Source organism: Nomia melanderi, chromosome 5, assembly GCF_051020985.1.
Source record: "Nomia melanderi isolate GNS246 chromosome 5, iyNomMela1, whole genome shotgun sequence".
NCBI lineage: Eukaryota > Metazoa > Arthropoda > Insecta > Hymenoptera > Halictidae > Nomia > Nomia melanderi.
In genome coordinates this window covers 1,115,345-1,143,111 of record NC_135003.1, presented here as the reverse complement: position 1 = coordinate 1,143,111, position 27,767 = coordinate 1,115,345, and the positions used below count along the sequence as shown (strand labels likewise).

Sequence of the window (27,767 nt, the reverse complement as noted above, 5' to 3'; positions counted from 1 at the left end):
TACTGGAGGAAAACCTAGAGGAATGTAATCTTTACAGATGAAAAACGATTTTGTCTGGATGGTCCACATAATAGTGCATTATATTATCATGACATTCGAAGAAGACAATTAACAAAAATTGGACAACAAACGAAAGGAGGTGGAATGATGATTTAGGCCGGCTTATGTTACAAAGGGAAATGGATATTAATTTTATACAAGGGAAAATTAATAGTGAAAGTTATTTGAGATTAATTAAAAGCGAAATTGATAAGTATGCACAATGAATTGTAGGTAAAAAAATTGTGTTCTAGCAAGGTAATGCTGCCATACAAATAAAAATATAAAACGCGATGTGACTACCAATCATTTTCAACAGTACATTTTCAATAAACCACATAAATAATTTTGATTAACTAAGTGTCATTTACGGCACATACGACTGACCGCGCGACACCTTAAGGAGGCACATGATGCAAATGGGTTAAGACACAGTATATGTTCAAAGTTGAAAAATTCAGCTTTTTCTCAAAATTGATTTTCTCAAGAACTGCGAGTGATGATGAAAAACAGATTGCATATTCGAATTCAGTATAAGAAATACTATTGAGATTGTCCATTAAATCTTCTGTGGCAAAAATTGTATTGACCAGTGTTATCGTCCATGTTATAACCGTAAAAAGTATGTAAAATGAGGATGTACACTTCGAATGAATGGTAATCGAACTACGCGCAATTAACCATTTTAAGAGCTACAGAATTAAATTTATTCATTTACTTGTTATGTTATATATATTTTAACTAAGTAATCATAAATAATGATCAATCAATTAACATAACTGCGAAACAATATAATGTTTATGTATTAATTTTCGACTGTGAAATTCTTAAAGTGTTTCTAGATTTAAGATTAAACAAATTTGGGCTTGTTTAGCAGGTACCGCATTTTGAACCAAGCTTTTATTAATAATTGATCAAAAATGCATCTCAAGGTGGCGACTGTCAAGTAAATTAAAAAAGAAAAAAAACAACGTTCTCTAATTTTATTTGTACATATCCCAGGCAGATCCTTTGCACTAATCCGAACCATTCTATATAGGTATACGTCGCACCGAAAAAATTTCAATATCTTTCAGAACTACAGTAACAAAAATAAAGTGAAAAATCTATGTTATTTCGTACAAAATGAATTTGCATAAAAATTTGCGAACTAACGACCACTAGATTGGCAATGCATCGACGATGAACCTAGTCACATTCGTATTCCGAACGTGGAAGATATAAAATGTCGCGTTGCGCAAGCTGCGATACATTTTGGGTGGATTGCATACTGGAAAGACCGTTTAGTAACGTGTGCCATTGTACTCGATACCTTGATCCCTTTTTGTCTGTCGGTGCAACGGAGAGAAAATATTATACAATTGGTCGCACAAGTGATTACTTATGTGCTCATTATAATTGGAATGAAGTAACTTCGTTCGAAGTATACTTAATTATCTATTATTATTATTGTTGTTGTTGTTGTTGTTGTTGTTGTTATCATCATCTATAGATCATTATGTATCATTGGATAAATAAATAATAATGTATCTTCATCACTATTTATAATATAATCATTATTTATTTACTATTAATATCACTATTTATTTACCATTTATAGTAAACATGTATTATAAAATCAGTAAATATATAAAGATTATTAAAATGTTTCACGTGTCCAGTCCTTAGAATCTCTGATCTTTGTCGGTGCAATAACTGCCAGGAAACATGCATTAACATGTAGTTTTTTTTCACTCTACACTTTTTTCTCCACTCGTTAGCTATTTTTACATATCACTCACTTTTCTTCTCCAGTTTTATTAACATTATCCTACAATTAACCCAAAATAATGAACAGAAAATTATACTAATCAAACAGCACACTCTATAAAACAAAACACGAAGGCAAACGTTGAGGTACAAAACAAAAAATTTAAATCGTATGCGACTTCCTACTGCGACAGTGTTCAGAGACTGCACTTCGAACTTTAAAATTATATTCTACCAACAGTCGTAAATAATTTACGTATATCGCACCTCGTGTACTTATGTCAACAATTGCAAATCATGAGTCATTCTATATCCTCTGTCTTCAGATGTTTCTTAGTAATGGCTAACATTTTTAGGGATGGGATCAAGTTCAACATGTACTTTCGAACCCGAGTCAGGAACGAAATTCAGTTTTATTACATGATTTTCGAATAGAAATTAAAAACAAAAAATGTTTCACTGTGCAATGCATTCAATTTTACACTATTTTTATCGGAGGCATTAAAAATCTCTGTTAACAATTTTAATTTCAAATTATTTTTTAAATTCAATCATATTCCTTCAATTGACTTTTTCTAGAATGATTATAAAATTAATTTACCAGTATATTTTTATTACATTATATTAAATAATTTATTAAATACTAAATTATTTATTAGACTATATGAAATAATTTAATAGATTTTATTAAACTTGGTAAAAATAAGTAAAGGTTTATAAAACAACGGTAAAAATAATGTTAAATCAACTGTTGTAAACAGTATCTTACAAAACAGGATTTTGTAACAACTTTAAATAATACGCTCTATATAAAGCTTATAATGTTATAGTTTTATTCATTATACAATATCCTCAGGATTAGTACCCGAAAATCAGGAATGCGACTGGGCACTAATCGTGAGCTGGTGTTGATTCGAAATTCAGATAAGATTATTTTCAAAATTAATTCCAGAGAATGACATATACATATATACATATTTTCGAGTATATTTTCTTAATAAGCAATAATAATTTATATATATTTCTGGCAAATACGATTTAAACTATTTCATTTTTGGCCTCGACTTAATCGGAGAAGTCTCACAAATGCGTTACTGGAAGTTAGTGATCTAAAAAAACAACTCTATAAAAAGATTTTCTGACTGCATTAATATTGTCTAATTGATATCGATCACAATAAGCATCGTATCATTTTACTTCTACTACTTGTGCGTAGAACGTCGTAGCCTGTCGATGGAACTCACCCCTTAATGGTAGGGATGACTACCAGCCACTAACGCTGAGATTCCCAAAGAACACTGATCGCGGAAATATTATGATTATTTTTTTGAATAATATAATTATATTTGTATATAGTATTTGATATTAGTCCATTTTCATAATTACTTTAATTCTTTTATTGACAGCTAAAATATTTATGCTTATTTAAACGTTTGTGTCAAAATAGTTGTTCATAAAGTGTTTTATTTTCAAAGCATAAATCTATGTGAAAGCAACAACAAAAAATTCGGAGACTTTGTTAATTTTCACTGGAACGTGACAAAATGTGTGTCGGATGGCGAGCACGTACACGTGACAAGCGTAAAAAAATTTCCCTCGTGGACGAATAAAATTTTGTTTACGTCGAGTCGTCATCGACTTTCATATTACATAATTGTTTGCGATGCGCTTAACGCCGCGTCGCGTATTTCTCGCCTGCCGATGGTCAAGTATGAAGAGCAGCAGGGAGCATTCCACTTGCTGCGAGCTCGATGCAACCTGATCGGCCGTATAAGGACTACGAGGCATAGGTAACGATTGCTTCGATGCTTTGTGCCACTTGTTAGAGACTACAAAACGTGGACAACGCAGAGGCGACCTACAGAATATTCCTCGATAGATTCCATTGGTAGAAGTTCTGAAAATTCATCGAAGAATTCCATAGCACGATACAAGTAGTCACAGCCTATCTAAAGCGCTTTCCAAATTTGTATACTTTATGTTTATTACTTTTAGGAGAATAGGCTATCTCTTCTCGTAAAATTATTTCAAGGAGTTTAGCTGCCATTTCAAATTTAAACATTTTGGTATTTGAACTACTCTATAACGATCTAATTAATCGATAAGGATCGATTTCGTCGTCGTTCTTTTCTTTCTTTTCGCCTTGTTCGTTCGCAAACATCGCAGCATCGCAGAGCAGTCCTCCTCCTCGAACACACAATACATTCATACACGTGAACACCCAACACACATACACACACACACACCCTTATAATACGCACGTTGCACATTTTTTTAAAATTCGGCCGTTCCTGACATATTATGTCCGGCTTCGAACTTAAATTCTAGGTTCTAACACACGCCTTGTTTATCACGCCACGGACGAATATTACCAGCCTCCCATGTTCCTTGGTAAGGTCTTCGAGTGTTCTGGAAACCTTCAACGTCCGCAATTACATATCTATTATTCCGAAGTACCTTCACTACTTCGAAACGACCTTTGAACTGTGGGATTAATGTTTCTGACACACCAACCGTGGCATCGAAGTTGCGTATCATAACATAATCGCCGAGTTCATGTTTGTTCGCCTATTTCTTTTTTGTCAAAATATTTTTCGTTATAACGCTGGGACGCTTTGATTTTGTTGGCAGCCACCACTCCAGCTTGTTGTAGAGCTTCGACGTTACAAGATACTGGTACAATTCATCGGTGACCTTTCCTTTTTGCTTTATTCCGAATAGCAGCTCACACGGGCTAGCTCCCGATGTTTTATTAACAATATTGTTTAGGGTGTATTCTATTTCCTCCAGAACTTTATACCAACGACGGTCGGAACAGTTTTCAGTTAGTTTGCTGAGCATCGAACCTAATGTCCTATTGAATCTTTCAACCTGCCCATTAGCCTGTGGTGAGGTGGTCGCAATTTTGATGTGTATTATGTCGTATTCTTTCATAAGGTCATTGAAATCGTTAGAAGTTAAACAACTACCCCGAGCAGAAATTAGTACATTCGGCTTACTGTAATATGAGAAATAAGATTTTAGACAATTTGAAGCTTCCTTCGTAGATGTTGTTTTCGTAGCATAGAGTTCGACGTGTTTGGTAAACGCATCGACAACTAGAAAAACGTACCATTTTATTAAACATTGCCTATCCACTGGACCAAAATGGTCAACGTGAATCGTACGAAAAGGCGCGTCACCTTTCGGTATACTATTTATCTTTCCTTCTTTCTTACCGGTTGTCGGAGAATATGCTATACATTTAAGACAGTTTTTAACGTGACTCTGGACCTTTTGCTTTAGGTCGGAAAACCAATAACTTTGTAACATTGTCGCGGCGGTTTCATCCACACCCAGATGCTCCATCTTGTTATGGTATTTAAAAATTACGTTCTTCTCTATGTTACGTGGCACATAAAACAGTAAATCATTTCCGGACTTTCTATACACTAATCCATTCCGCAATTCATAAAATGAACTCTCGTTCGTCTGCAAATTCTGCCGGATTTCGCAAACACGCGCGTCTTGTCCTCGAGCGATCGCAAGGTTCATTTCGAAGGGTTTTTGCTGTGTAGTCAAAACGTTCGGATTCCGGCTAAGAGCATCAACGTGTGTTATACTTGTTCCGGATCTATGTTCAACAGAAAAGTCAAAATTTTGCATTTCGCATGTCCACCTCGCAATTCGAGAGTGTGTGTGACTCTTTTGTCCAAAGTCATCTTGAAGGAATTACAGTCAGTAACAATTTTAAATTTTCTACCGTGAAGATAGACTCAGAACCGGCGCAACGCATAAATTATGGTCAAGGTTTCTAGCTCGAAACTGAAGTATTTACTTTCGGTGACGGTAGTGCGTTTAGAAAAATAAAATATGGGATGGAACTTTTTATCCGCCTTACGTTGCAATAAAATAGCTCCGAAGCCGGACGAACTGGTATCGCAGTAGAGCTCAGTTTCATCATTTGGGCTGTAGACACAGAACTGGTGCGGATCCAAGCTTAGCCTTTAAGGGGGGATTCTCTTTTCTTTTGGTAAACAAAAATCGATTTTTTGTTTTTTACAAAATCTTGTAGTTTAGCTTTGTAGGAATGTCTCTGCAAAATTTTAAGTTAGAATTCATAAAATTGTCAAAGTTATGGACTTCTGTAGCAAAGTATATATTCGTCGGCAGGAGGTCGAGCATCGAGACTCCCAGAATCCATGGCACTGTTGTAAAACGTTTATGTTATTGGAGTCGTAGTTTTCTGACAGCCAATTTCAAATTTATTTACAGTGACATTAGCATAATTTGATTTTATATTCAAGAAAAAAGAATGTGTAGGTCACGTAGAAAAACATATGGAATTGTGGATAAGAAACATAAAGAAGACCAAGAAACTTAGAGGAAAAAAGGTTAACTGATAAATTAATTAAACAATTAACATTGTACTATAGTTTAGCTATTAGAAGACATGCAGATCCTATTACATATTATCATAAGGTATCTTCGAATAAATATCCGAAACATATGTACTGTTCAAGGAGGTCTGATAGTCGGTGTAAGTGGCGTAAAGCTGAAGCTGAGGGTACTCTTAAAGAATTTAACCATGAGCCAAGATTTATCTTCAAAAGAATTATTAGAAATATGTTTGTATCGTTATTGGAGAACAATGTAAAAGGTACGCCACGAGTAGTGACCAATGGCGATTACAAAGATCGGCCAGACGAAGCCTCGATGCAACAACAAAAGCCTGTACAGAGGCTAGAATGGCAAATGTAGAAAAAAATCAATTCGACGAGCAAGAGGAAGGAATTATATACGGACTTAGAATAGGTTATTAGTTTTAAATATCTGATATTTGTTCAGTAACTGCACTAAAAAATTTAAACGCGTTTTTCTCGAAACCACTTTTTCGTAGCTGATTGACATGATTAAAAAAAAAGTATTGAATCAATCAACTTGAAATTTTAACTGTATGTTTAGAAAGGATCCTTTGATTGTTTGATCTATAGGCAAGACAATAGGTTGTATATATTTTTTTAATTACCAAAAGTTCGGATAATTTTTCGGAAAAATAATTTTTTTTATTCATTGTAGATCAAACGATAATTACATGTGTATAAAATAAAATCTCATTGGAATTTTTGATTTCATATGAACTGGAAGGCAGATATCATGTCAACCGTTAATGAAACAATTGTGCGGAGCGTCCCAGTTCACGGGCAATTCAAACTGTATTTTTAAGTGAACTGAACTGAAAAAATGTATGTAATATAATGAAAGTACAACAAACACGTATACAAAGTTATAAATTAATCAATGTTACACTTCTGTTTATAAAAGATCCTAAAGTATCGATACTTTTGACTAAGAAAAAAGACAATCCCCCCTTAATAGTTCAAATGCTTCTACTTGTTTGTCACCAAAATTAAAAGGCATATGCTTTTTCAATAAAGTGTATAACGGTCCAACATTTCCGGAAAATTTTTCAATAAATTTTCAGAAGTAAGAACGTAAGCCTACATAGCTCTGTACCTCACGAACGTTTTGAGGAATTGGAAATGTCTTTGCCGCTTCAATACCCGAATTAGTAGGTTGAATTTCGTCTCTGGAAATACAGTAACCTAAATACTCTATTTTCGTACATAAAAATCTACATTTATCAATTCTTAATTCCATCTTATTGTTTACTAAAACAGGAAAGACACGCGTAAGAACTTGTAAGTGATTTTCGAGCGTTCGAGTAGCGACCAATATGTCATCAAGATAAACTATTATGTCCCCTGTGTTAATCAACTCAGATAAGGCTTGATTAACGAATTCGATATTCGAATTACCCTAACAGTGTAACGAATGCCGCGTATTTGATAAAATCCTCGACCATGCGAATACAATGAAATAAACCCTTTAAATCGAGTGTACTAAAATAATTTTTTCAATATAACATGTTTAATTGGTTTTCGATTATTGGCAGGGGGTAATTATCTCTAAGAAGAACTTTACTCAACTCTCTAAAATCTACACACGTGCGTAATTATCCATTTTGTTTTTACCAAAACTATTAGCGACGCGTACTCTGGTTCACTTGGTCTTATGACCCCGTTGGCCAATAGGCGATCAAGAATAATTTTCAATTGATCCTTCTCGGTGTACGCTAGTCTCCGAGACGCAAAATGAAAAGATTTCGAGTCACGTAGAGTCAATCTCAATTCTGCATCTACTTTAGGTACGTTTCGCCGTTCTGCAGGCCAATATTCTTTTTTAACAAGTGCAAGAAATTTGGTTCGGGTAATCCCATCAATATCCTCATTCATCACTAAATTGTCCGATATATCTATCATACTATATATCATAGATCCAATATATCTGCTACGTCATTTGTGGAATCTTGTTGCGGCTTCGAGAATTTAAGCTGTAATAATATTATAACGTCTCTGCCTATCACCACAGATGTAGACATAGTTTCATCGGGCACAGGTAAAAGGCTAACATTTCTACGCGATACATCTTTTGCATGCATATTTACAGACACAATTCCAATAATGTTCAATTTTGAATCATTTATTCCGCAATAATTTTGTCTACGCTTTTTTGTTTAATAAAACTGATGGGACTACTTGTGTCCAATAAACTATTTAATAAACATTTACAGTTATTTTCGCCGTCCATCATACTGTATGATACATTACGATGGTAGTCATCTTCACCTCTCAAGCATTCTTCTTCGACGTGATTTACGGGTCTGATTTTGTTCGGACAATCTTTAACCGTATGATTCCTTCCTGCACAGTTGAAGCAAGATCCCTTTTTTCTCTTGAGTATGCAGCAATTCCTAGAAACGTGTCCCATCCGGTTGCAGTTGTAACATCGTGAAATCGCTTGATCCGAAACACTGGCGTTGTTTGTCATTGCAGCCTGAGGAAATCTGAACCCTGGTTTGGTTATACAATGTTTCTCTGCAGTGTCTTTAATTCCGGTGCTCAATTTCACCTTTTTAAACACTTCTATTGGGGCCTGGTTTCGTAAATTTTCATCGGGTATCCCGCCAATTATATAGTCGATTTTCGCTTCTTCAGCAACAGGGACTTGATTTGCCAAGGAAAAATTATCACAATAATAATCACTAAAGTGTTCATTTTTCTGTCACTGGCGTTTTTCCAGAAGTCTTCGCCGATCAAGTCGACTTAAGCATTGGTCAAAAATGCCTTGCATATCTGCCAATAGATTGTCAATGCTCATTTGCACATGTTCAGGACGACTATGGAACCATTGCAAAGCTTTACCCTTCAGCTTCGAACAAATTAAGATTCTAACTTGATTATCGTCTAACTCGTAATTCGAAATTAGCAGTCTGAGCTGTTTCCGCCAGTTTTCGAACGGCTGATCAATCAACGGCGTTAAATTCGCTCAACAAACTGCTGACGGCCCTTGTATCCATAACTGATCGGCGACTATGCACGCTACTTTCCGAAGCGGGGGATTTCTCACCATTTCAATTTCACGAAGCGCTAGGTGTAATTCTTTTTCTAGAAGAGTTTTTCTCTCTCGGCTAATTCTAAGCGTTAACACTATGCCGTCCGCGCGCGTAATCGGGAATCTTTTGCTTGGTGCCGGTAGGATTCGTTTGTATCATTTCACCTGTCACCGGGGTTTCCTCAACGTTTTCGGGAGATCATCGAATGTCAACCTTTACTAATCTTAACAGTTCTCAATCCTGCCCCTCCATTTTCGCAAAATTTCGGTAGCTTTGCACGCGACACCAATGTGGTGTCACCAGCATTTGTCCGATTGTTTTCGCGAGATACCAGCATGATGTCACCGGACGGCATAGTGTTAATACAACAATTGTTCTGCACAGCTTCCTCGTGGCTGCACGGATGCATCGAGTGAAATTCCGGTCTTCAACGCGTTGCCTGTCTCTTGGTTTGTAATTATGTTCTCATCGTTTGCAGCGTTATTCTCGAATTCTTTCCTCCACTCTCCAGATGGATTGGCTTCGTCAAGACACATAATTAATTCTCCCTTGTTTCCTGACGAGGGTAATCCTCGTTATCTCAGTAATTCCTTGTGTTGTTCGACAGTAATTCTCAATTGATGGGACTTTATCAGTCCGACAATAAAATATATTTGATAAAGGGAATCGACAGAAGTTCAGAAAAATATCCCACAAAATATCACACAGAATTTCACAAGGAACGTTATAAAACTGTAACGACTGGCGTCATAAGAAAACGTAGCACTAAAAATATTTCACTAAGAGACAAATCATAGCCACTTTTGAAATTTTATAAGGATTTAATTGATCGATAAGGATTTATTTCGTCATCGTCAAATACCTCAGCTCCATGCAAGCACTCATCACCGACTGCCCTCCGACCTTCTTTTCTTTCTTTTCGCCTCGTTCACACACATCCTTATAATACGCACGTTGTACATTTTCTTACACTACCAACTTTCTTATATGACACCAATTTACATTTTCTTCAAGACGGGATTCCAGCACATAATTTTCAAGCGGTCAACAGATATTTAAATAAGAAATATCCAAACAGGTGGATCAGTACACGAGGTCCAATTCTTTGATCACTACAGTCATCACATTTGACACCCCTCGACTTTTTTAATGGGGATTTTTGAAGGATAAAGTGTATTCGCATTCAACAAATAACGTACAAGAAATTCAAGGATGAGTAACATTAGAAATATCACAAATTAAAGAAAGACAATTACAGGATGTGATAAAAAGCACGCAAAGAAGGATGCAGAAATGTTTCAATTACAGTGGAGAACCATTTGAACATCTCTTGTCCTTATTTTCCAGTTCTGTATTTTTTTGAGAACCGAAAATAATAGTTATAGAACCGATACAGAACCGATATGATATCAGCTTTGAAGCACCGGAACTGAAACCGATATACCTGATAACAATTATGGCTCTATTTTTATTCACCATAACTGTTTTAAGAACTGGCACCGATATCATAACAGTTTTCAATCCCTACTAATGAGAAGATACCATTTCCAAAACTGACTAATGATAGAATTATTCAACTCAAAACGGCCAATGGGAAAATTTCTTGCATATAGAATATTCCTGGAAGTCGCTAAAGACGCTCTCACATTTTCCGGCAAAACTAAGAGTATATGAAAGAATCGTCCAATATTCATCAATAAGACCCGATAAAGTCAATCGTGACACTCCAAAGGGTCAATAACAAATTATCATTATCTTACCGGCTGTTTCTGCGCAATATTCAACTGTAATTTTTCGGTAAAGTTTTTCTTTGTTACATAACCGTTACTCCAATATATCAGCGCCAAATACAGGCCACTTTGTTTTTCTTTCGAATATTTTTGAGTTTACACCGTTTGAGTCACGCATCATTCCTTTACGAGCGACAAGAATTGCTCGGTCCTTCTACCGTTGCGTGCTTTGACGAAAAACTATTGATATCGTGCGGTGTAATTGGACCAAGATCGATTAAGTCATGTTATTATATTCCTTGTAACAAATTAATCACTTGCCTTGTGATTTATTCCTCAGCTATGTTCAATTCAACTACATAGTTTGTCATCAATAATCCACTAGAAAACGGAAGAATACTATTTACTTTGAATTCGAAAGAATTGAGTAAAATCTATGTTTATTAAATTGTGTTTGAAATCTTCACTACGAGTTTCACATGTTATTATAAGGCAAGTGGTCAAATTTCATTGTAAAGTAAAGATAGTACAATTGCCATCTCATTTAATATGCATAGAGATATTAGGAGACTAAAAATGAAATGTCAAAGTACTGCATCAGAAAATGATGAGTCGAAATGTTATATAAGTACATAGCCTTTAACTTTTTGCACTCCGTACCTTTCACGTTTACTTTTCCATAACTTTGTATTACTTTAAGTGCTTTACTTGAAATGTATTTCGAAAGGCAATTAGTTAATAGCAAACATCGTAAGCAACTCTTTTTATCAATACTATTAAAAATAGTATAACAACATAATACAATTACAAAATGTCACATTTTCGAATAAATTTACTGTCGAGACTTATTTGACATAAGAGCGCAAATGGTTAAACGATATATTGACTTAATACAATAAGAAACTATTTAAGAAATTATTTGATAGTCAAAAAATGAAATAATTAGTGGAAAAGTCATTTGTTTCCTCAAATAGACCGACATATTATTACTTTAAAATAATATCAAGCAAAATGTGATGAAATGATCATTTTTTAAATGTTTTATTTAAATGGTCATCATACTTGTTGGATAAAAAGTATTAAGAACAGGTCCTGTAAATTAGATGACACGAATAATGCGCGCTTTGTTTCACTTATACGAATTGTCAAAAAAAAATTATCATTACAGATTACTAGTCGCCATTGTTTATAATTAGAAATATAAACAAAGTATACTTACAGTCTATAATATTTATTAAGAAATTAATGAACAGAATAGATTAATGTTCACTTACACGCTACGTTAAAAAAATATGTACATTCAATTACTATTAAGAACGATCACCATCGTTCACAAACGAAAAAATAAAGGAAAATAATCATTTTCTATTCGTGTTCACATTACTAAACACTAAAATCGAGGTATTTATATACAGTGTTATAAAATCGTTCGTTCAATTTTTTTTAATATGTTAAGAGTTTTATTGCTCACCTCGAGGATCAAAAAAAGTCATAGGTTGTCCGCCCGGAAATCCTTCCTATACAAGTCATAAACGTCTTCGTCCTTCGTTGAATTTGCTTTACCTGGAACATTACAAAAAACCATATCAAGAGCAGTATGTTTTTCCCAATTTCATATGACGTCCATTCCACCCTATTTTACTGACGTACAAACGATTAACCTTTACGTAATAAAAGATTTGGTTATTCATGATATATCACGAATAAATAAATGAATTATCTGGGATTTATCCGTATACTCTTTGAGTGGTTCCGAATAATAGTGGTCTAACTACTGTGTCTGAACTCTCGAGAAAAAAGCTTTGGTGAAATGTTCTTGGAATAATTCAATGCCAATATTACAATGTTACTAATAATATTAATCACTATTAATCATTAATATAGGTAACTGTAATATTAGTATTTAATTAATCTAAGAACATTTCGGAGAACCTTTTTCTTCTTGACAACTCAGAAATAGTAATTATACCATTATTATACCGAGCCATTATACTGACAAATTTCTAATTTCAAAACAAAAATTTGTTATTCTATAAATAAAGTTTTCTTTTTATGTTCAAGCACAAATCGCTGTAAAAGCGTTCGAAAATATGGAGTTTTTGATATGATGTTTAATTTCCACGAGAACATAACAAACTGTATAAAGGAAAATATAAAATGAAGTATTCAATAACCTATTATGGTTGCCAACATAAGGATTAATTGTCGATCACTGACACGAGGAATACAATGTCACGTACGCTTCAGCAGAAGAGATCTGTGCGGTCGAAAATTGACTAATCGCTCGGCTAATAATTCCGTTTCGCACGTGCGGTCACCTAAACGATCGTCGACCGGTTCGTTCGTTGCTCCTCAACTGAAAAGCTGCTCAACCACCTTGATCTAAATTCTTCGAAATGTAGTAAAACCTGACAGAGAAAAGGTGGAAAACGCTGTAAAAGTCACACATGTACCCGGCACTATTCCGTGAACGAAGTTTTACGCACTGTCCCCGCGAACTGTAATTGCAGCCCGTTAGGAGGTATGTTAAGTGGTCTTTCATAACATCCTGTGCGGTGTTGAGTGTTTTAACGTGACACGAGTCAGTTTTTGAAGGGCGCAGGACAGGTAAAAGTGCATCGTTCGGTTGTTTGGTGATTTTCTTCAACTTTTTGTATTAATGTGTAACAACTCCTGTTCGTTAATGACATTGTGAAATAATATGGAATTTTCTTTTTGAAAAGAAACGCGTATTTTGTATTAGGTGATTGTACAGGAAGCACCGCTATAGAAACATTCTTTTATTTATTTTCGACTTTTTTTAAATAAAATAAAACTTTTTCCAAATATTTATTATTTTATTTCTCAAGTATTTCAATTTTTATATATTACTCCTTCGCCAATAATATGCTTTTTCAGTAACGCAGTTGACGATATGGACCTTTTATGGTCAGACCTGATGTATTATTGTTGTGGGTATTGTAAAAATCTGAAAAATCTCTAAAATATTTGTTATAGTCCCTACTTTAATGTACAAATGACGCTTTAGCCAAATCTTAATATCATTTTGCAATAAAAGTTAAAAATCGAGGTGAAGTCATAAAAAATGGGATTCTGCTTGAAGGTATATAACTTTGTAATAAGTAAATATTGGAAAAGGGTATTGTATGGTCTTACTCATAAGACTATGATTTTTCGAAAAAATATAAACAGATTTTCCAACCGTTAAACAAGTATGATTATTATAAAACTTCAATTTGGGAGATTTTTTAGATTGTATCAATGGAAAATAAAGTAAAACATTATTTTGAAAAGTAAAATTGTGAATGAACAAGTACAATGTTTTTTAGGTGGTGGACCCAGGCAGTTTGAATTTTCCGTTCTGAAAAAACTAAACAATGAAATTTTCGATAGGTTTTTTTCGATAAATGGTCCATATTACTGGCCGAGGGTAAATTGTTTTACTTTTTAAGTACCTCTCCTTTCCGAATATTAATTGTTTTATTTTTAGATACTCTTTATTATATTTTTCAAGTATTTCTCTTTTGTCGAATATTAATGGCACTATTTTTAGATATTAAATATTCTATTTTTCAAGTGCTTCAGTTTGTGAGTATCAATTATTCTATTTTTCAAACATTTTCATTTTTCGGGTATTAATAGTTCTATTTTCAGACATTCATTATTATTCTATTTATCAAATTTCTCTATTGTTCAATTAACTACACTTTAAATACTTCTGTATTACAATTATTTCTACTTTCATGTTGTTGGCAATTTCCAATTTCCACCAGCAAAAAGATCGGACTTGAAACTGTCACAGAACTTCGTTTGAAGATTTTCTGTAGAATCGACAGGGGAAGATGTTGCGTGTAACAGAATGCGGGAGGCAAACAGAATTAGTAATTCTTCGCGGCGTCACACGAAGTGGATGTTCTAGACGAGAAAATAATGCTTCCCTGGCAAGGTCAGAAAAATCAAGCGTCTCGTGCCGGTCCGCGCTGATACCGGACCGGCAAATGCAAATTTACGAATAGAAATTACGATATCTCGTGTAACACTCCCATTGTCGTCACGATATTCCGCATTAAAGCACGTTTAAACCCCTTATATCTTATAATATCTCGTCAGATCTATTAGAAACATTTCAAACGGCATTTGAAAAATATATAAATACCATTCGATTTTTCTCTCTTAATTCTGTTGTGTTTTCTGGGCCACTTTTGACCCATTCACATTTGTTTAATTTTCATCGATTTTAATTGTACTCTCATCTTTGTAAGATTATCTCTTCATTTGAGAATACTAGACAATAGTTAACTGTACGTACTTCTACATTTCCAATAGTATTGAAATATATAGACAAACTGAGGACCGTAGCAGGTTCTTAACATGTTATTTTCTTCAACATAGTTCTCCCTTCTTTTATAGTAAATTATTAACAAAAAAGCTCTAGCGAGCGCAAATGAAGAAGAAATCATAAAACGAACACTAGATTGAAAAATGGACGATCACTCACAAATTTTGGAAATTAGTGCTTCGAAAACAAAGAATTAGGATTCGTACGCGTATAATTGCACCCATGTAAATTAACACGAACGTTTAACAAATAATGTTTATAAAGTAGAATATCTACTAAATTTACAGATTCCTTAAATCTAGCGTTCCACATTGTTAGAATCACTCTCCTTTCGCTATATCATTGAATGGAACACGTCATATATATCGTCTGTTGCAACGAACCTGGCACTCTCGTATAAGTGGTCAGATTCGAAGGCGCACTTTCTCACACGGATTCTGGTATATCATTCGCTGAGGTGCTCACGCAAACTACAATATTTTCACGATTAGTAGAGTACGTTACTGACGTGAACCCAGCCAACCTACGGCTCAAAAGTGAAGAGGGGCAAGGGGAGACATCCACTCGCGTCGCTCGGCACGATAGTAATAGCGGAAATAGTTACGACACGCCTTTGTTACTGACTGAGCCGCGAGCAAAGATGGAGCGTGTGGCCGAGTCCCATTGCTCCTGTTCACTTTTGAGCCACAGGCCGGATGGGTTCACATCAGTAACGCACTGTACCCGGTCCGATCTACAGGATTGCTCGATAGTCATCCCCACCACTGAAGGGCAAGTACCCGGCAAGCCGAGAAGTTCGATGGTCGAACAATTGCAATATGATACGCTGTACAGCGGTGATAGATATCGGTGAGACAGTATTAATGTAATAATAAATCTCTTTTTATAAGGGTCTTTTATGAATGAAACTTTTACTAATGCATTTATGAAATTCTTCTGATTAAATCAAGACCAAACATGACATACTTTAATATATTATTGTAATTTATTAGATAAATAAATACGTTTCAAAATATATTGTGTTTGGTCTCGTTTTAATCAGAAAAACCTTACAGTTCAATTAGTATAGATGTCAATTAGTTAAAGTCAGAAGTAAAAAAATTTAATTTTTTAGGTACGGCGCGATCGTCCGCAGTAGGTACCCATGTGACGGCGCGCCTGGCCGCGGATGGCACATAAAAACCGTTCGTGACGATTTCCATTACGACATTACTTGGGAATAGAGTTCGAAATGAATAAATTATAATTTCTTTATATATTTTCCGAATTGGTGCGATCCACGAAAGCAACTATAGTGGTGTTCCATAACAATATAGTGTCTCGGTGGAAGGCCACTATAGTGGCGTACCGTACCTAAAAGGTTAACATTGCATTAATATTCCCTTCTTCATCTGTTTGTCTTGATCGTTCCAAAGATCGGGCGCCTCACACTTCCATTCACGCTGTCTTTCTCTGCGGGGGACAAACAGAGGAGCTCGGCACGGATCTTATCTCGACTTCGAATCAACACCATTGCACCATTAGTGCCCGATTGCAGTACCGATTTTCGGGTACTAATTGTGAGAATACTGAGATCGGGTCGCACGACAAAAAGCACGAAGAGACGTTTCTGACGGAAAAAGATGGAGAGAACGATCGCTAAATTATGCAGCATTAACTTACTCTCAATTTCTTTATTCCTTACACTTTAAAAAACCACTGACATTTTTCTATATAATGTCATAATATATTATATATAACAATTTACATGCTATGTATAATTCTTTACACCACCAGTTGCACGTAGAAACGAAAGGTAATACTCTGTCAGATGGCCGTATTAACCGCTGTTAATAAAATTGTCAAATGTTGCAAGAATTGCACAATTTCAACAATTTCATCCTTTGAAAAAAAGAGTTGTTGACCTTTAGTTTCCGAGATAATCGTAAAAAACTTTTGTTGCCACTACACTGAATTCTATATACGTGAGTGTGTTCGTGAAACGAACACAAGCATAGCCACTACGACTTACACTAATTAGCTCTCGATCTTCTCAATTTACGTGTAATCTTATCGACAAAAGTTACATTAATATTTTAATTTTCGGAAATTATACAGTAACCCCCCCCAAGAAAACTAGTCTCATCTATACTGATATCTATTATTTGATTGAAACTTATTTCTATGCGTAAGAGGAAAGGTATGAAACAGCCGCAATCGGATCAAAACTTTTGTAACGGAACTTACCCATGTGAAGACCGAGAACGCGGCGGCCAGCGCGAAGACTGTGCGGTTACAATTGTGTCGTCTAACGCGCTCACGAATATAGAATTTAATGTAGTGGTAACAAAAGTTGCTTGCGATTATCTCGGAAACTAAATGTCAGCGACATTTTTTTCAAAGGAAAAAGTTGTTGAGACTGTGCAATTCTTGCAATATTTGACAATTTTATTAACCGTTTGAGTCCCACGTCGCGCTTTCGCGCTTTTCAGATTTCAGTTGAGGAAACCCAGCGCATTTGAACGATACGGACAACTGACGGCGAGCTCACAATCTAACAAAACGCGCTCAATTTATTCAGACGCATATATGTCGCATCGCTATTTTTTTTGTATATAAGTAATCCAAGTAATACATTTTGTATTTCGTTGTTACCTATTATAAATTTAATTAATTAATTAATATATATTAATATATGGCTTTTCTTGACATGAAATAAAAGGAGCGTTGTCGCGCTTTTTGGCTTTTCTGGACACAGAATAATAGGAGCGCTGTCACGCCGCTTGCGTTATTGCGCTGTTCGGTTTTTTTTCGACCGTGTTTTTTTAAAAACCTCTGTTACTCAAACAGTTAAAATCAGTGACCGCGAGCATCTGACAAAGTATTACCAAACGGGAATAAGGTTCGTATATTCGTGGTAAATCAAGGGACTCGTAGCCCTCCGGTAAACACGGTGGTCCTGCTCCTTTGCGAAGCGTGACGTCGACTGCCTAAATAAGAGATTTCTCGGAACCGCAAGGGAAGGAATATTTAGGTGAACCTACCAAGTCCGACGAAAGAAAGACTTCGCTTGTAATAAAAGTTAAAAAGTCAGAGAGGCAAGGGGACACTTTCACCGACGATGCCTCGATCTTTTTCCACGCATGGTCATTATTGCCGCGCGGCAATATCAAAGGGTGCAAGCAAAACCGAATGCGACGAAGTCAGACGTAACGATACAGAATGAAGTTGGCGACACTATGAATTTTATTTTCTATCGTTACATCTCACTTCATCGCATTCGGTCTCGCTTCTCTAGTGCTCCCTTGTCTCCGTTGTTAGTTTTTAGGACAAGCGAAGTCTTTTCTTCGTGGAACTATACCTATAGCGCATTACTCACGTGAACCAAGTCGGCCTATGACTTAAAAGTGAAGAGGAGCAAGGGGACTCGGCCGCACGATCCACCTCGGCTCGCGGTTCGGTCAGTAACAAAGGCGTGTCGAAACTAATTCCGCCATTATTATCGGGCCGAGCGTCGCGAGTCGACGTCTCCCCTTGCCCCTCTTCACTTTTAACACGTTGAGTGAGGCGCCGATTTTGCTATACTTTCCGCTCAGGCGGCATTGCGTGAGCATTTGATGCCGAACGCTAAACTAGACCGCGCGACACAGCACAACAGACGATTCCTTTTTTTCACTGTTTCTTTTGTCGTTTGCACTGTGACAATGGTGCAGGCAATGCACATGTATACAATGTATAAACATAAGATAATGGGGTGGGGAATGCCAGAGAGACAAAAGTGGGAACACCAAGAAACGATCAGTCTGAAAAAAGCCACGGGAGTACATTAAATTTTAACATAAATTTTTTAATTGTCATTAATAATTTAACCCTTTAAAACGCTGGTCTCATGCACCGATGTCGACCAAAGGAGAAGTTCGCTATCAGTCCCTAGAATCCACGCCGCCCAAACGAAAAATCTACTGTTAGTCCCTAGGGACTGACGCAGCACTCAACGTGTTAACCGTTTGAGTCCCACGGGTTTTTGCAAAAATTCGGTCGGAAACTGTCAAGCGGCGTAATCGCACTTTTTTCGTTCCAATTCAGAAACTGAATTACACTTTTCTATTTTTACAGAAACAAATTTTAAATGGTGCTATCGTTACATTTTTCCAGTTCTAAGCGGGTAATAACAAAAATAAAAATGAATAATTACAAAGAAAGGAATAAACGAGCTTCACCTGCTTTTACGAACCGATAGACTGGCATCTTTAGGCAGTGTAACGGAGAAGCGCCATCGCGCCGCTTGGGACTCAAACGGTTAAGCCACAGACCGGGTTGGCTCACGCCAGTAACGGACTGTGCGTATATATATTTGGTGGGGGATTAACAGCATTAATAAGCATATTAGAATCACTATCTAAGCAAAAAGCACATCATCACGCGGTCGCGAATGTCGGCCGACGATTAAATGTTCTTGAACGCGCAGAAGGGAAAAAGCTCAAAGAGAGGAAACATTCGGCACGGACAACTGCAAAAAACACGGAATGAGGCCACAACGTCGGGGAAATGTTACTGTACGGCCTCGGAATCGATACTCCCGTCTGAGTTGGAAATATTAATACAAAGCTTGGAATAATATTAATTCGATCTAATATGGAGGACATACATAGAAAGTAATGAAGACTTTTGTTTATTATCGAATAGAAAACAATGTATAAATAAAACGTCATGTGAAAATAAGTTTTCGACGGACTGAAATTCTGGAAAAAAGTGTTCAATATAAGTTTACAAAAAAATAAATGATTATTTATTTAATATTCATACTAGTGGATTAAAAAATAGTATTACTTAATATTTTGTTACGTTTCCACATGTACAAATAGCTCTTTTTATGAGTGTGGGCCTAGATTTACCAAGTTCTCGTATTCAGTTTCTAAAATATATGTTGTTCTGTTTGAATTGCTTTACGAAGTTTGTCTCTGTTTCACGCCTTTTTCTGATATAATTTCTTTCCGTATTGCTCTTCAATTTTCAATTAGTCTTAACCGGTTGCGTCCCAAGCAGCGTGATCCCGCTGTTTAGATTTTACGAAAAAAACCCAGTACATTTATACACTACGGATAACTGACGGTGCGCTCACAGTTTATCGAAATAGCGCGCTTAACTTTTCTGACGCATGCACATCGCATCGCTGATGTCTTTATGTAAATGATAAAAGTAATACATTTTGTATTTTGTTGTTACCTTTCCAATCATTTTTACTGAAAAAAAACTATAAAAATAATATAAGTTTGAAGACGTGAAAACGAGCGTGAATCCATTACTTGGTACCAGCAAACATAAATTCAGACGAGCGCTATCACGCTGTTCGGCACTTTTCGACAGTGTTTTTTCAATGACCCCTGGGACTCAAACGGTTAAATCCAGTTTAATGGTGTGCTATTTCATAATTTTTATCTTACTGTGCTTCACGTATTCTTCATCTCTTGCTGCGATGATAATTTGCGTTGTCACGCTATAAGAAAATGTCGTTTGAATTTTCAACTCAATATCCAGTACTCGGTATTAAACGATCTTCCAATACGTGCATGTACATGTCAGAATTAACATTTTTATTTAATGTATATTTCTTACCAAAAAATACAAAAATGTTTAGAGCGGTGCAAAAGGCACGTTCAGTGGAGTGCGAAAGACTGACAGAAAACGATTTTCAGTGATCAATCACGTGTGTGTAAAGGTGCTGGTAATGATGCAAAATATTTCATATCATATGAAATTAGCGAAAAATTTAATGAAAATTGTTTGTACTTAAAGAAAAGTTTTCTACCATTTTACATGTTATGAAATTATATGACAGCTAAAGGAAATGGAAAGTTACATACTTTAATCCTTTAACAACGATAGTTACCATATGGTGCGTTTACAAACATTTTTATGCAAGTACTTGTTTATTACCTCCTTTTTTATTATATTTATTAAATATAAACATCCTTTTTGGTTAGAAAACTAATTATGTTAAAAAAAACAATAAAAGCAAGGGGAAAAGGGGTTAAATTAAAATGCATTAAATTACAAAAAATCTTGGAAAAGAACACAGCGTTACAGTGTTCACTCGCGCGAGAAAATTCCATGATTTAGAGGTTAAATGAAAATGTTAATTCCGAGGTGTACACAAACGTATTAGAAAATTGTTTGATGCCCAGACTGGAATATTAGTTTAATTATTAAAGCAACAGTTTCTTACAACATGGCAATACAAGTTGCTATCGTAGCAAAAGAGATGAAGAGTACATAAATCGCAGTGAAATAAAAATCATAAAATGCACGGCCAATAGACCCGACTCATGCCCAATTGAAAATTTGGGGGTAATATGGAAGAAATTAATTTGTAGAAAGAGGCCTGAAAACAAAGACAAACGTCGCAACGCCTTAACCCTTTTTGCCGTATAATGAGGAGTAAGACTCGCGGTGAAGACTTTTAATTTGTTTTAATAAAAATCAATGTTGTTCATCGCATATGAGTCGAAGTTAGAAACTATTATCAATATTTTATCTTCAAAGCAAATTTGTACTTACAATAAATAGGACATTTTTTCGGATTCTCTCAAATTATGAATAATAAAGTAAATCCAACGAATGTAGTCGTAAAGAAAATCATACTGCAAGGGGTTAAAACAGCATAGAATGATATTTCTAAAACTGAATGCGAGAACTTCATAAATCTACGCCCACGCTCATAAAAGGGGTTACTCGTGCACGTGGAAACGTGGAAAAATATTAAGTAATACTATTTTTTAGTTAGCTAGTATAAATATTAAGTAAATTATCATTTATTTCTCTGTACATTTATAACGTCGAATAATTTCTTTCAGAACATAATTTCTTTCTTCACTTTGTTGAAAACTTATTTCCTAGCAACGTTTTATTTGTACACTGTTTTCTACTTCACAAGAAACAAAAGCCTTTACTATTCTTTGTATATTTACTTCATATTAGACCAATTTAACGTTACTCTAAGTTTTATACTTACTATTTTACATACAGAAAAATATAGTATTTCTCGATAACCTCGTACTACCGCGTACTGTCGAAAACTTTTTGCCAGGGGCAGTATAACGGACTTCAAATTTCTCGTTTTACAATTAGTAAAATCAATGAAATCATAAACATATTTTTTTAGGCAACTTTTAGATGAGTTTCTTAAAAGACGATGGAAGAAATTGGAACTGTTTTGCCAAGATTTGCAATATCATCCATTCAAATCTTTCAAATAAATAAAGCTGCTGTGACATTCGATACGCGTAATTTTTAACAAAAAAAGGTTCCATGCGGCTAGATAAGTCGTTATTTATAAGATTTTTCTATTATGGAAGGTGTTCTATAGCGTTAAACGTCAGTTTGATTAAAATATTTATTTTGAGTAAATCAGTTAACTTTTAAATGTGACATACTCCACGAAAAACTATTAAGGAAAATGCGGTGCAATATTTGCATGATGGTCATTAAAACTGGTTAGTGTGCATCATTATATACGTTGACAGAAATGCAAAAAGCACTACATAGCACAACAGTTTCAATTTCCTTTTTCCTTAATCTACATCGAAATCTCGTAAATATTTTTTAAATATTTACGTTATTAAATTTAAGAGAAACGTCGTAAAATTTTGCTGTTTAGCAGATGCATGTTTATATAAAACAAATGCGTCCCAAACACTTGTATCTGATAAGTGAAAAAAATATTTCTTATGCCATTTATAATTCTTCCGTACAGACTGAACAGTATTATGTAATAACTATGTCAGCTTTATCTAGAGTCGATCTTTGTACCGGTAATTTTATAATATTACAGGACAACGGGTTAAGAATCGGAACGGATCAAGTAAATCGGGCTGTTCGAACAATCTCGGATTGTCCGAACAATCTTGAATTAAACCCGCACATGCCTAGTGAGAGCGTATATATACGCCTTTCACAGTCAAAGGAATAATTTTTAAATTTTTAGGCTTTTTCATTATTTATACATCTAATTAACAGAGAATGTCTGTTTCGTAAGCAACCTTGTTACTATTAGTAGAGTCATTTGAATTTGTCGAAAAGGAAAAGAGAAACGCAATAAAAAGAGGAAGAAAAAGAAAAGAAGAGGAAAGAAAAGAAATGGAGATGAACGGATTTCCTTCGATGGCGCATTTTTATTCGTTGTACAAGACCACTATTTATACATGAACATGCTATATGCCGAGACTGAGGCTTAAAGACTAACTAAACGACCATCTCTTGCCTTGACACGTTGCGAAACACTTCCATGGTGTTCTCTACTATCTATTTCTCTCTAATTATACCGGATGATCCGTGATAATTTGAGTCAGCCGCGTGTTAGCATAAACAACGACCATCATTCTAGATTCTCGTAACGTAAAGATAAAAACGGGAAAGAAAGAAGAGAGAGGCGTTGATTTAAAATTTTTTTTCTTCTAGCATATCCACCAGCCAATTTTAAAATAAAAATAGAATCATTTAATTTATTTATAAATCCGACCTTCGAGAGATCGCAAAATGTCCTCGCGCATTTTAAATTATGGATACTGACGTCGTCGATTGATTCGCTTCAAATGACATCATCGATTCTTTGTTTCTTAAAAATATTATGCCAAGCGAACAGTTTCAAATGTTATTGCAAAGATTTTAACAGTGTTTCTGTAAAAGCTTTCGACAAATGAGAAACAATTGATGGTGACCCCTTAAGATTCGTTGCATAAGATGAAAGATAAGATTATAAATATCAGAATTAATAAAAATGTAAATACAAAACTAAATTATATATAAAATTGTTACATTCCAAGATAGGAAGAACATTATTTTTTTAAACTAATTGCAGCTTGCATGGCTTCATTTAATTTTTTTATAATGATCTTAAATAACTTAATCGTCCAATAAAGCAACAGTTGTCTTCACAAATACAAGTTACAAGAATCATAGTTAGCGATTAAACGATAGCTCACAATTAAACCACCTTGTACATAGTATGACGATGTACATCACGATCAGTTAATCAGTATATACTTCGCTAGACGAGAGTCACAATACCGTATCATTTCCGTCTCTAAGTTACTCTCGCTGGCCGCTCATTAAGTTTCGCAATTCCACCGACCCTCAATTTAAACATTTTATTAATCCGTTTGCTCATAATACAAGTATAAAAAATGTTAAATGGCAAAGCTTGGAGCCACGCAGATTGTATCTAAACCTGTTTGTCAATGTACAGGGTGTCCCAAGTTTTCTCGGTAAACATTTATACACTTATTCTCAGTTTCACTTATATGCAGAAAACACTGACATTCAGTAAAGTCTGGACACTCTCTATGTTTTATTAATATAAGATATAAAATATATTATTAATGTAAGATATTAATCTGCAAGAACTTTATCCATCAATTGAAAAATTAGTTTAATTAAGATACAAGCTACAGATCTTATAAGACAAACAAAAATTATTCTTGTTATTTTGTTTTCTTTTTTTTTGTATATTAATTTGGCGAAGAGTCGCGTTGAGAAAATTGCAACACAGTGTTTGTAAACCAAATGTATATACATACAATTTACAAAAAAAAAAAACTATGTATATATACCAAAGAAAACTAATGAAAACAATTTTTGTTTGTTTTGTAAAATCTGTAGCTCGTATCTTAATTATACTAATTTTATATAATAATCTGTATAAATACATAGTCATCGCCGCTGTCACAGGTGGTTCATTGATCATTGAAAAACGCCGCCAAGCAGGTCAGCCGTACGTTGGTTTATTAGAGCGAGATCAAACATAGGGACGGATTCCAAGTCTATAGAAGACAATGACGAGCAAGCCATTCAATCGGACAACGTCTGCGTCCAACCATCAACGTTTGTACAAGTTAACACGTTGATGGTCTCGGTGTCGCAGTACCGCGACTTTTGACAGCCAACGATTATCAGCAGGTGTCGTGTAAACATGATTTATTTGTCTTCTGAGATTTAACACACTACATTTAAATACTCATTCTTCAACGCTGCGAGCAAAAATATACTTTAACACAATTTTTACCGTAGGTGCCAAGCAACGCCTCTTAAAATTTTAACTTAAAATTATTTTCTGAGTTTAACCATTTTTTGCAATTGACTTTTCGATTTTTCCTATAGTGATTATAAAGTTCATTTAGCGGTATATTTTAATATTATAATCTTTGTAAAATCAACTGGGGAAAAATTGTTAAACGTAGAAAATAATTTTAAGTTAAAATTTTAAAAGGTACCTTTGAACACCTTCGATGCAAATAGTGTTAATGATAAATAAAAATAAATATCATTTTTGTTTCAAAGTTTAAACGATAATTTCGTCAGTTTATAAACATGCACGTCTACTTCTGAAGAAAACACTAAAAAACTAAATAAATAAATTTTATATTAAAATGTGCAGCGGAATTTTATGTTAAAAATCTCTTCGAAGTCTTGAAATTGTAGACAAGTGAATATTCATTAAATTAGAATCTGACTTTCGCTTCTCCAAACTACGTCGTGTTTTTTATACCTGTTATTTAGAAAAAAAAACGCTAACTGGAATCTATATAAAAAAGAATTCTAGTGATTATATACCATGATAGTGTTTTCTAGATGACACCATTGTGACGCCATCGGTCCTTATTGTATTCATTCTTGTAAAAAGTAAATAAAAAAATTCTGTTTCGTAAGATCTTCTTTTTAATCACCAACATAATGTCAGTATTTGTTTATCTTTATGAAATGACTGCCTACTTTATAAAAATTTATTCATATATTCCTGTACAATGAAGGTCATGCAAAACTACGCACACATGTTCAAATAATCTGCCATAATGATAAGAATAAGACTATTAAATAAATTTTATTCCGAAACATTTTTAACACTCAATATAGTACGTTAAATTATAGTTGGAGAAATGTAAATTATAAATATTCAAGGAACATTCTTATAGCATAATAGATAATAGCTAGGATAGCTTCTAGAGAACGATGCAGTGTGCATTACACAATTTTAAAAATAGATATTAGGGTAGAGTGGGGCTAAAAGTTTCGTTTGTCGTATAAATCTAGAGTAATTCCAGATGAGATGGGTTCGCGGGTGAGATAGCTCGATCTCATTTAGCTTTTCAAATATCTATATTTCCAGTTATTCTTAGTGGTATACTGAATCTTATACAGAAGCCTATAGACTATTCTTTTTATGAGCATTTAAGTACTTTCATAAATATATATTTTTTTTCTATTAGATATTAATGATATTTATGATATAATAGTTCTTTGAAAAAAGTCAGCTATCTCTCCCGCACTAGCGTTATGTAAAATTTAGTAATAACAATTTGAAGATGTCTTTTTTTATCTTAGGTAAACTCATAACTATCGTACTTTACTTTTACACTGTATTTTTATTAATACTGTTATTCTTTACGTGGTTATAGCATAAAATGTTTGTCGTACCTACCACTTTACAACTGGCTTCTCATAGAACACGAAATTAGAACAGTAAGAAATTCTTTTTTCTAATTCACATATATTTATTAAAGAAATCCTTTTTTAAATGTACGACTTACTCTCTAGCTACTTGTATTCTGTAGTGCAGCACTCTAAAAAAAAAATTTTAAGTGAAAAGACGAGAAATCTCTGTATGTAATAACAAGTTCCAGTAAGGGACTCCTTGACTCAATGATACTTCCCATAGATTTTTCAATATATACACTGACGAAAATTATCAGCCAGCAATAAACCGAAGCATATATATATATATATATATATTGTTAAAGAAACGTACAACCGTAATGAACTTACTTAATTCGCTGTTAAGCAATAAGTTATGGCGAATAAAGACACTATGCATGTTTTTTACTGTTATACACAAATAAGCAAACAGTCGTTGTTCTAGTCGGAAAAATGCTTGAAATCAAATAATAACGCTTGCAATGTTTTTTGACACCTGTTATGAACTGAATTATGTGATGAAATACTAGGTACATAAATGCGAAGACGAATATATTAAATGTGCACATACACGGAGAGAATACATTCAAACATATAAAAAGGATTTGTGGAATACCTTTCTAAATGCATTTCCAAGCTCTCGTTTATGATAAACAAAATTTGTCATTACGCTTATGAATATTTAAACGTTTAAAAAGATAATATACATCATCACCGTCTGTTGGTGTTTACTGTTTTTTATAATACCACGTGACACAATTTTAATATTCAGAAAGTAAAATTCACCAGGGAGTAGCAAATAAACTGCTAAGCTCTTCAACTTCACGAGTTTAGTATTCTTGTTGATTTCATTGAACATATTTAATAGTGATTTCGTCAGTCGGTAGCGAATAAACTTTGTAATCGATAGTTTACACGGTCTACCGTGTGCAAAGCTAGCCAAAAGAGGAGCCGTCTTTGACATGAAATTCGTTTGTCAGCTACGAAAAGGCCAGCCGCTTCTCGACGTCACTTGGACGTTTTTAGAAAT

At 34.5% G+C, this 27,767-nt stretch overlaps 1 protein-coding gene and 1 long non-coding RNA gene across 5 annotated transcripts in view; one reads left to right on the top strand and one right to left on the bottom strand.

Annotated features, from left to right (window-relative positions):
* Window positions 1–27,767, bottom strand: part of FAR1 (fatty acyl-CoA reductase 1) — a 97,064-nt gene that overhangs the window by 47,459 nt on the left and 21,838 nt on the right. For 2 of the 4 annotated variants that reach the window (XM_076367950.1, XM_076367952.1), the window contains exons 1-2: window positions 18,651–18,749; window positions 12,425–12,516 (exon numbers count right to left, since the gene is read on the bottom strand). The gene's annotated coding sequence lies outside the window, so the exon portion shown is untranslated. Of the gene's footprint in view, window positions 1–12,424; window positions 12,517–18,650; window positions 18,750–27,767 lie in introns of those variants that run through there. The other 2 variants (XM_076367948.1, XM_076367949.1) reach the window with 1 other exon arrangement.
* LOC143174516 (uncharacterized) lies at window positions 15,922–17,038 on the top strand. The gene is made up of 2 exons (XR_012998574.1): window positions 15,922–16,141; window positions 16,407–17,038. It is a non-coding gene; the product is annotated as an uncharacterized LOC143174516 (long non-coding RNA).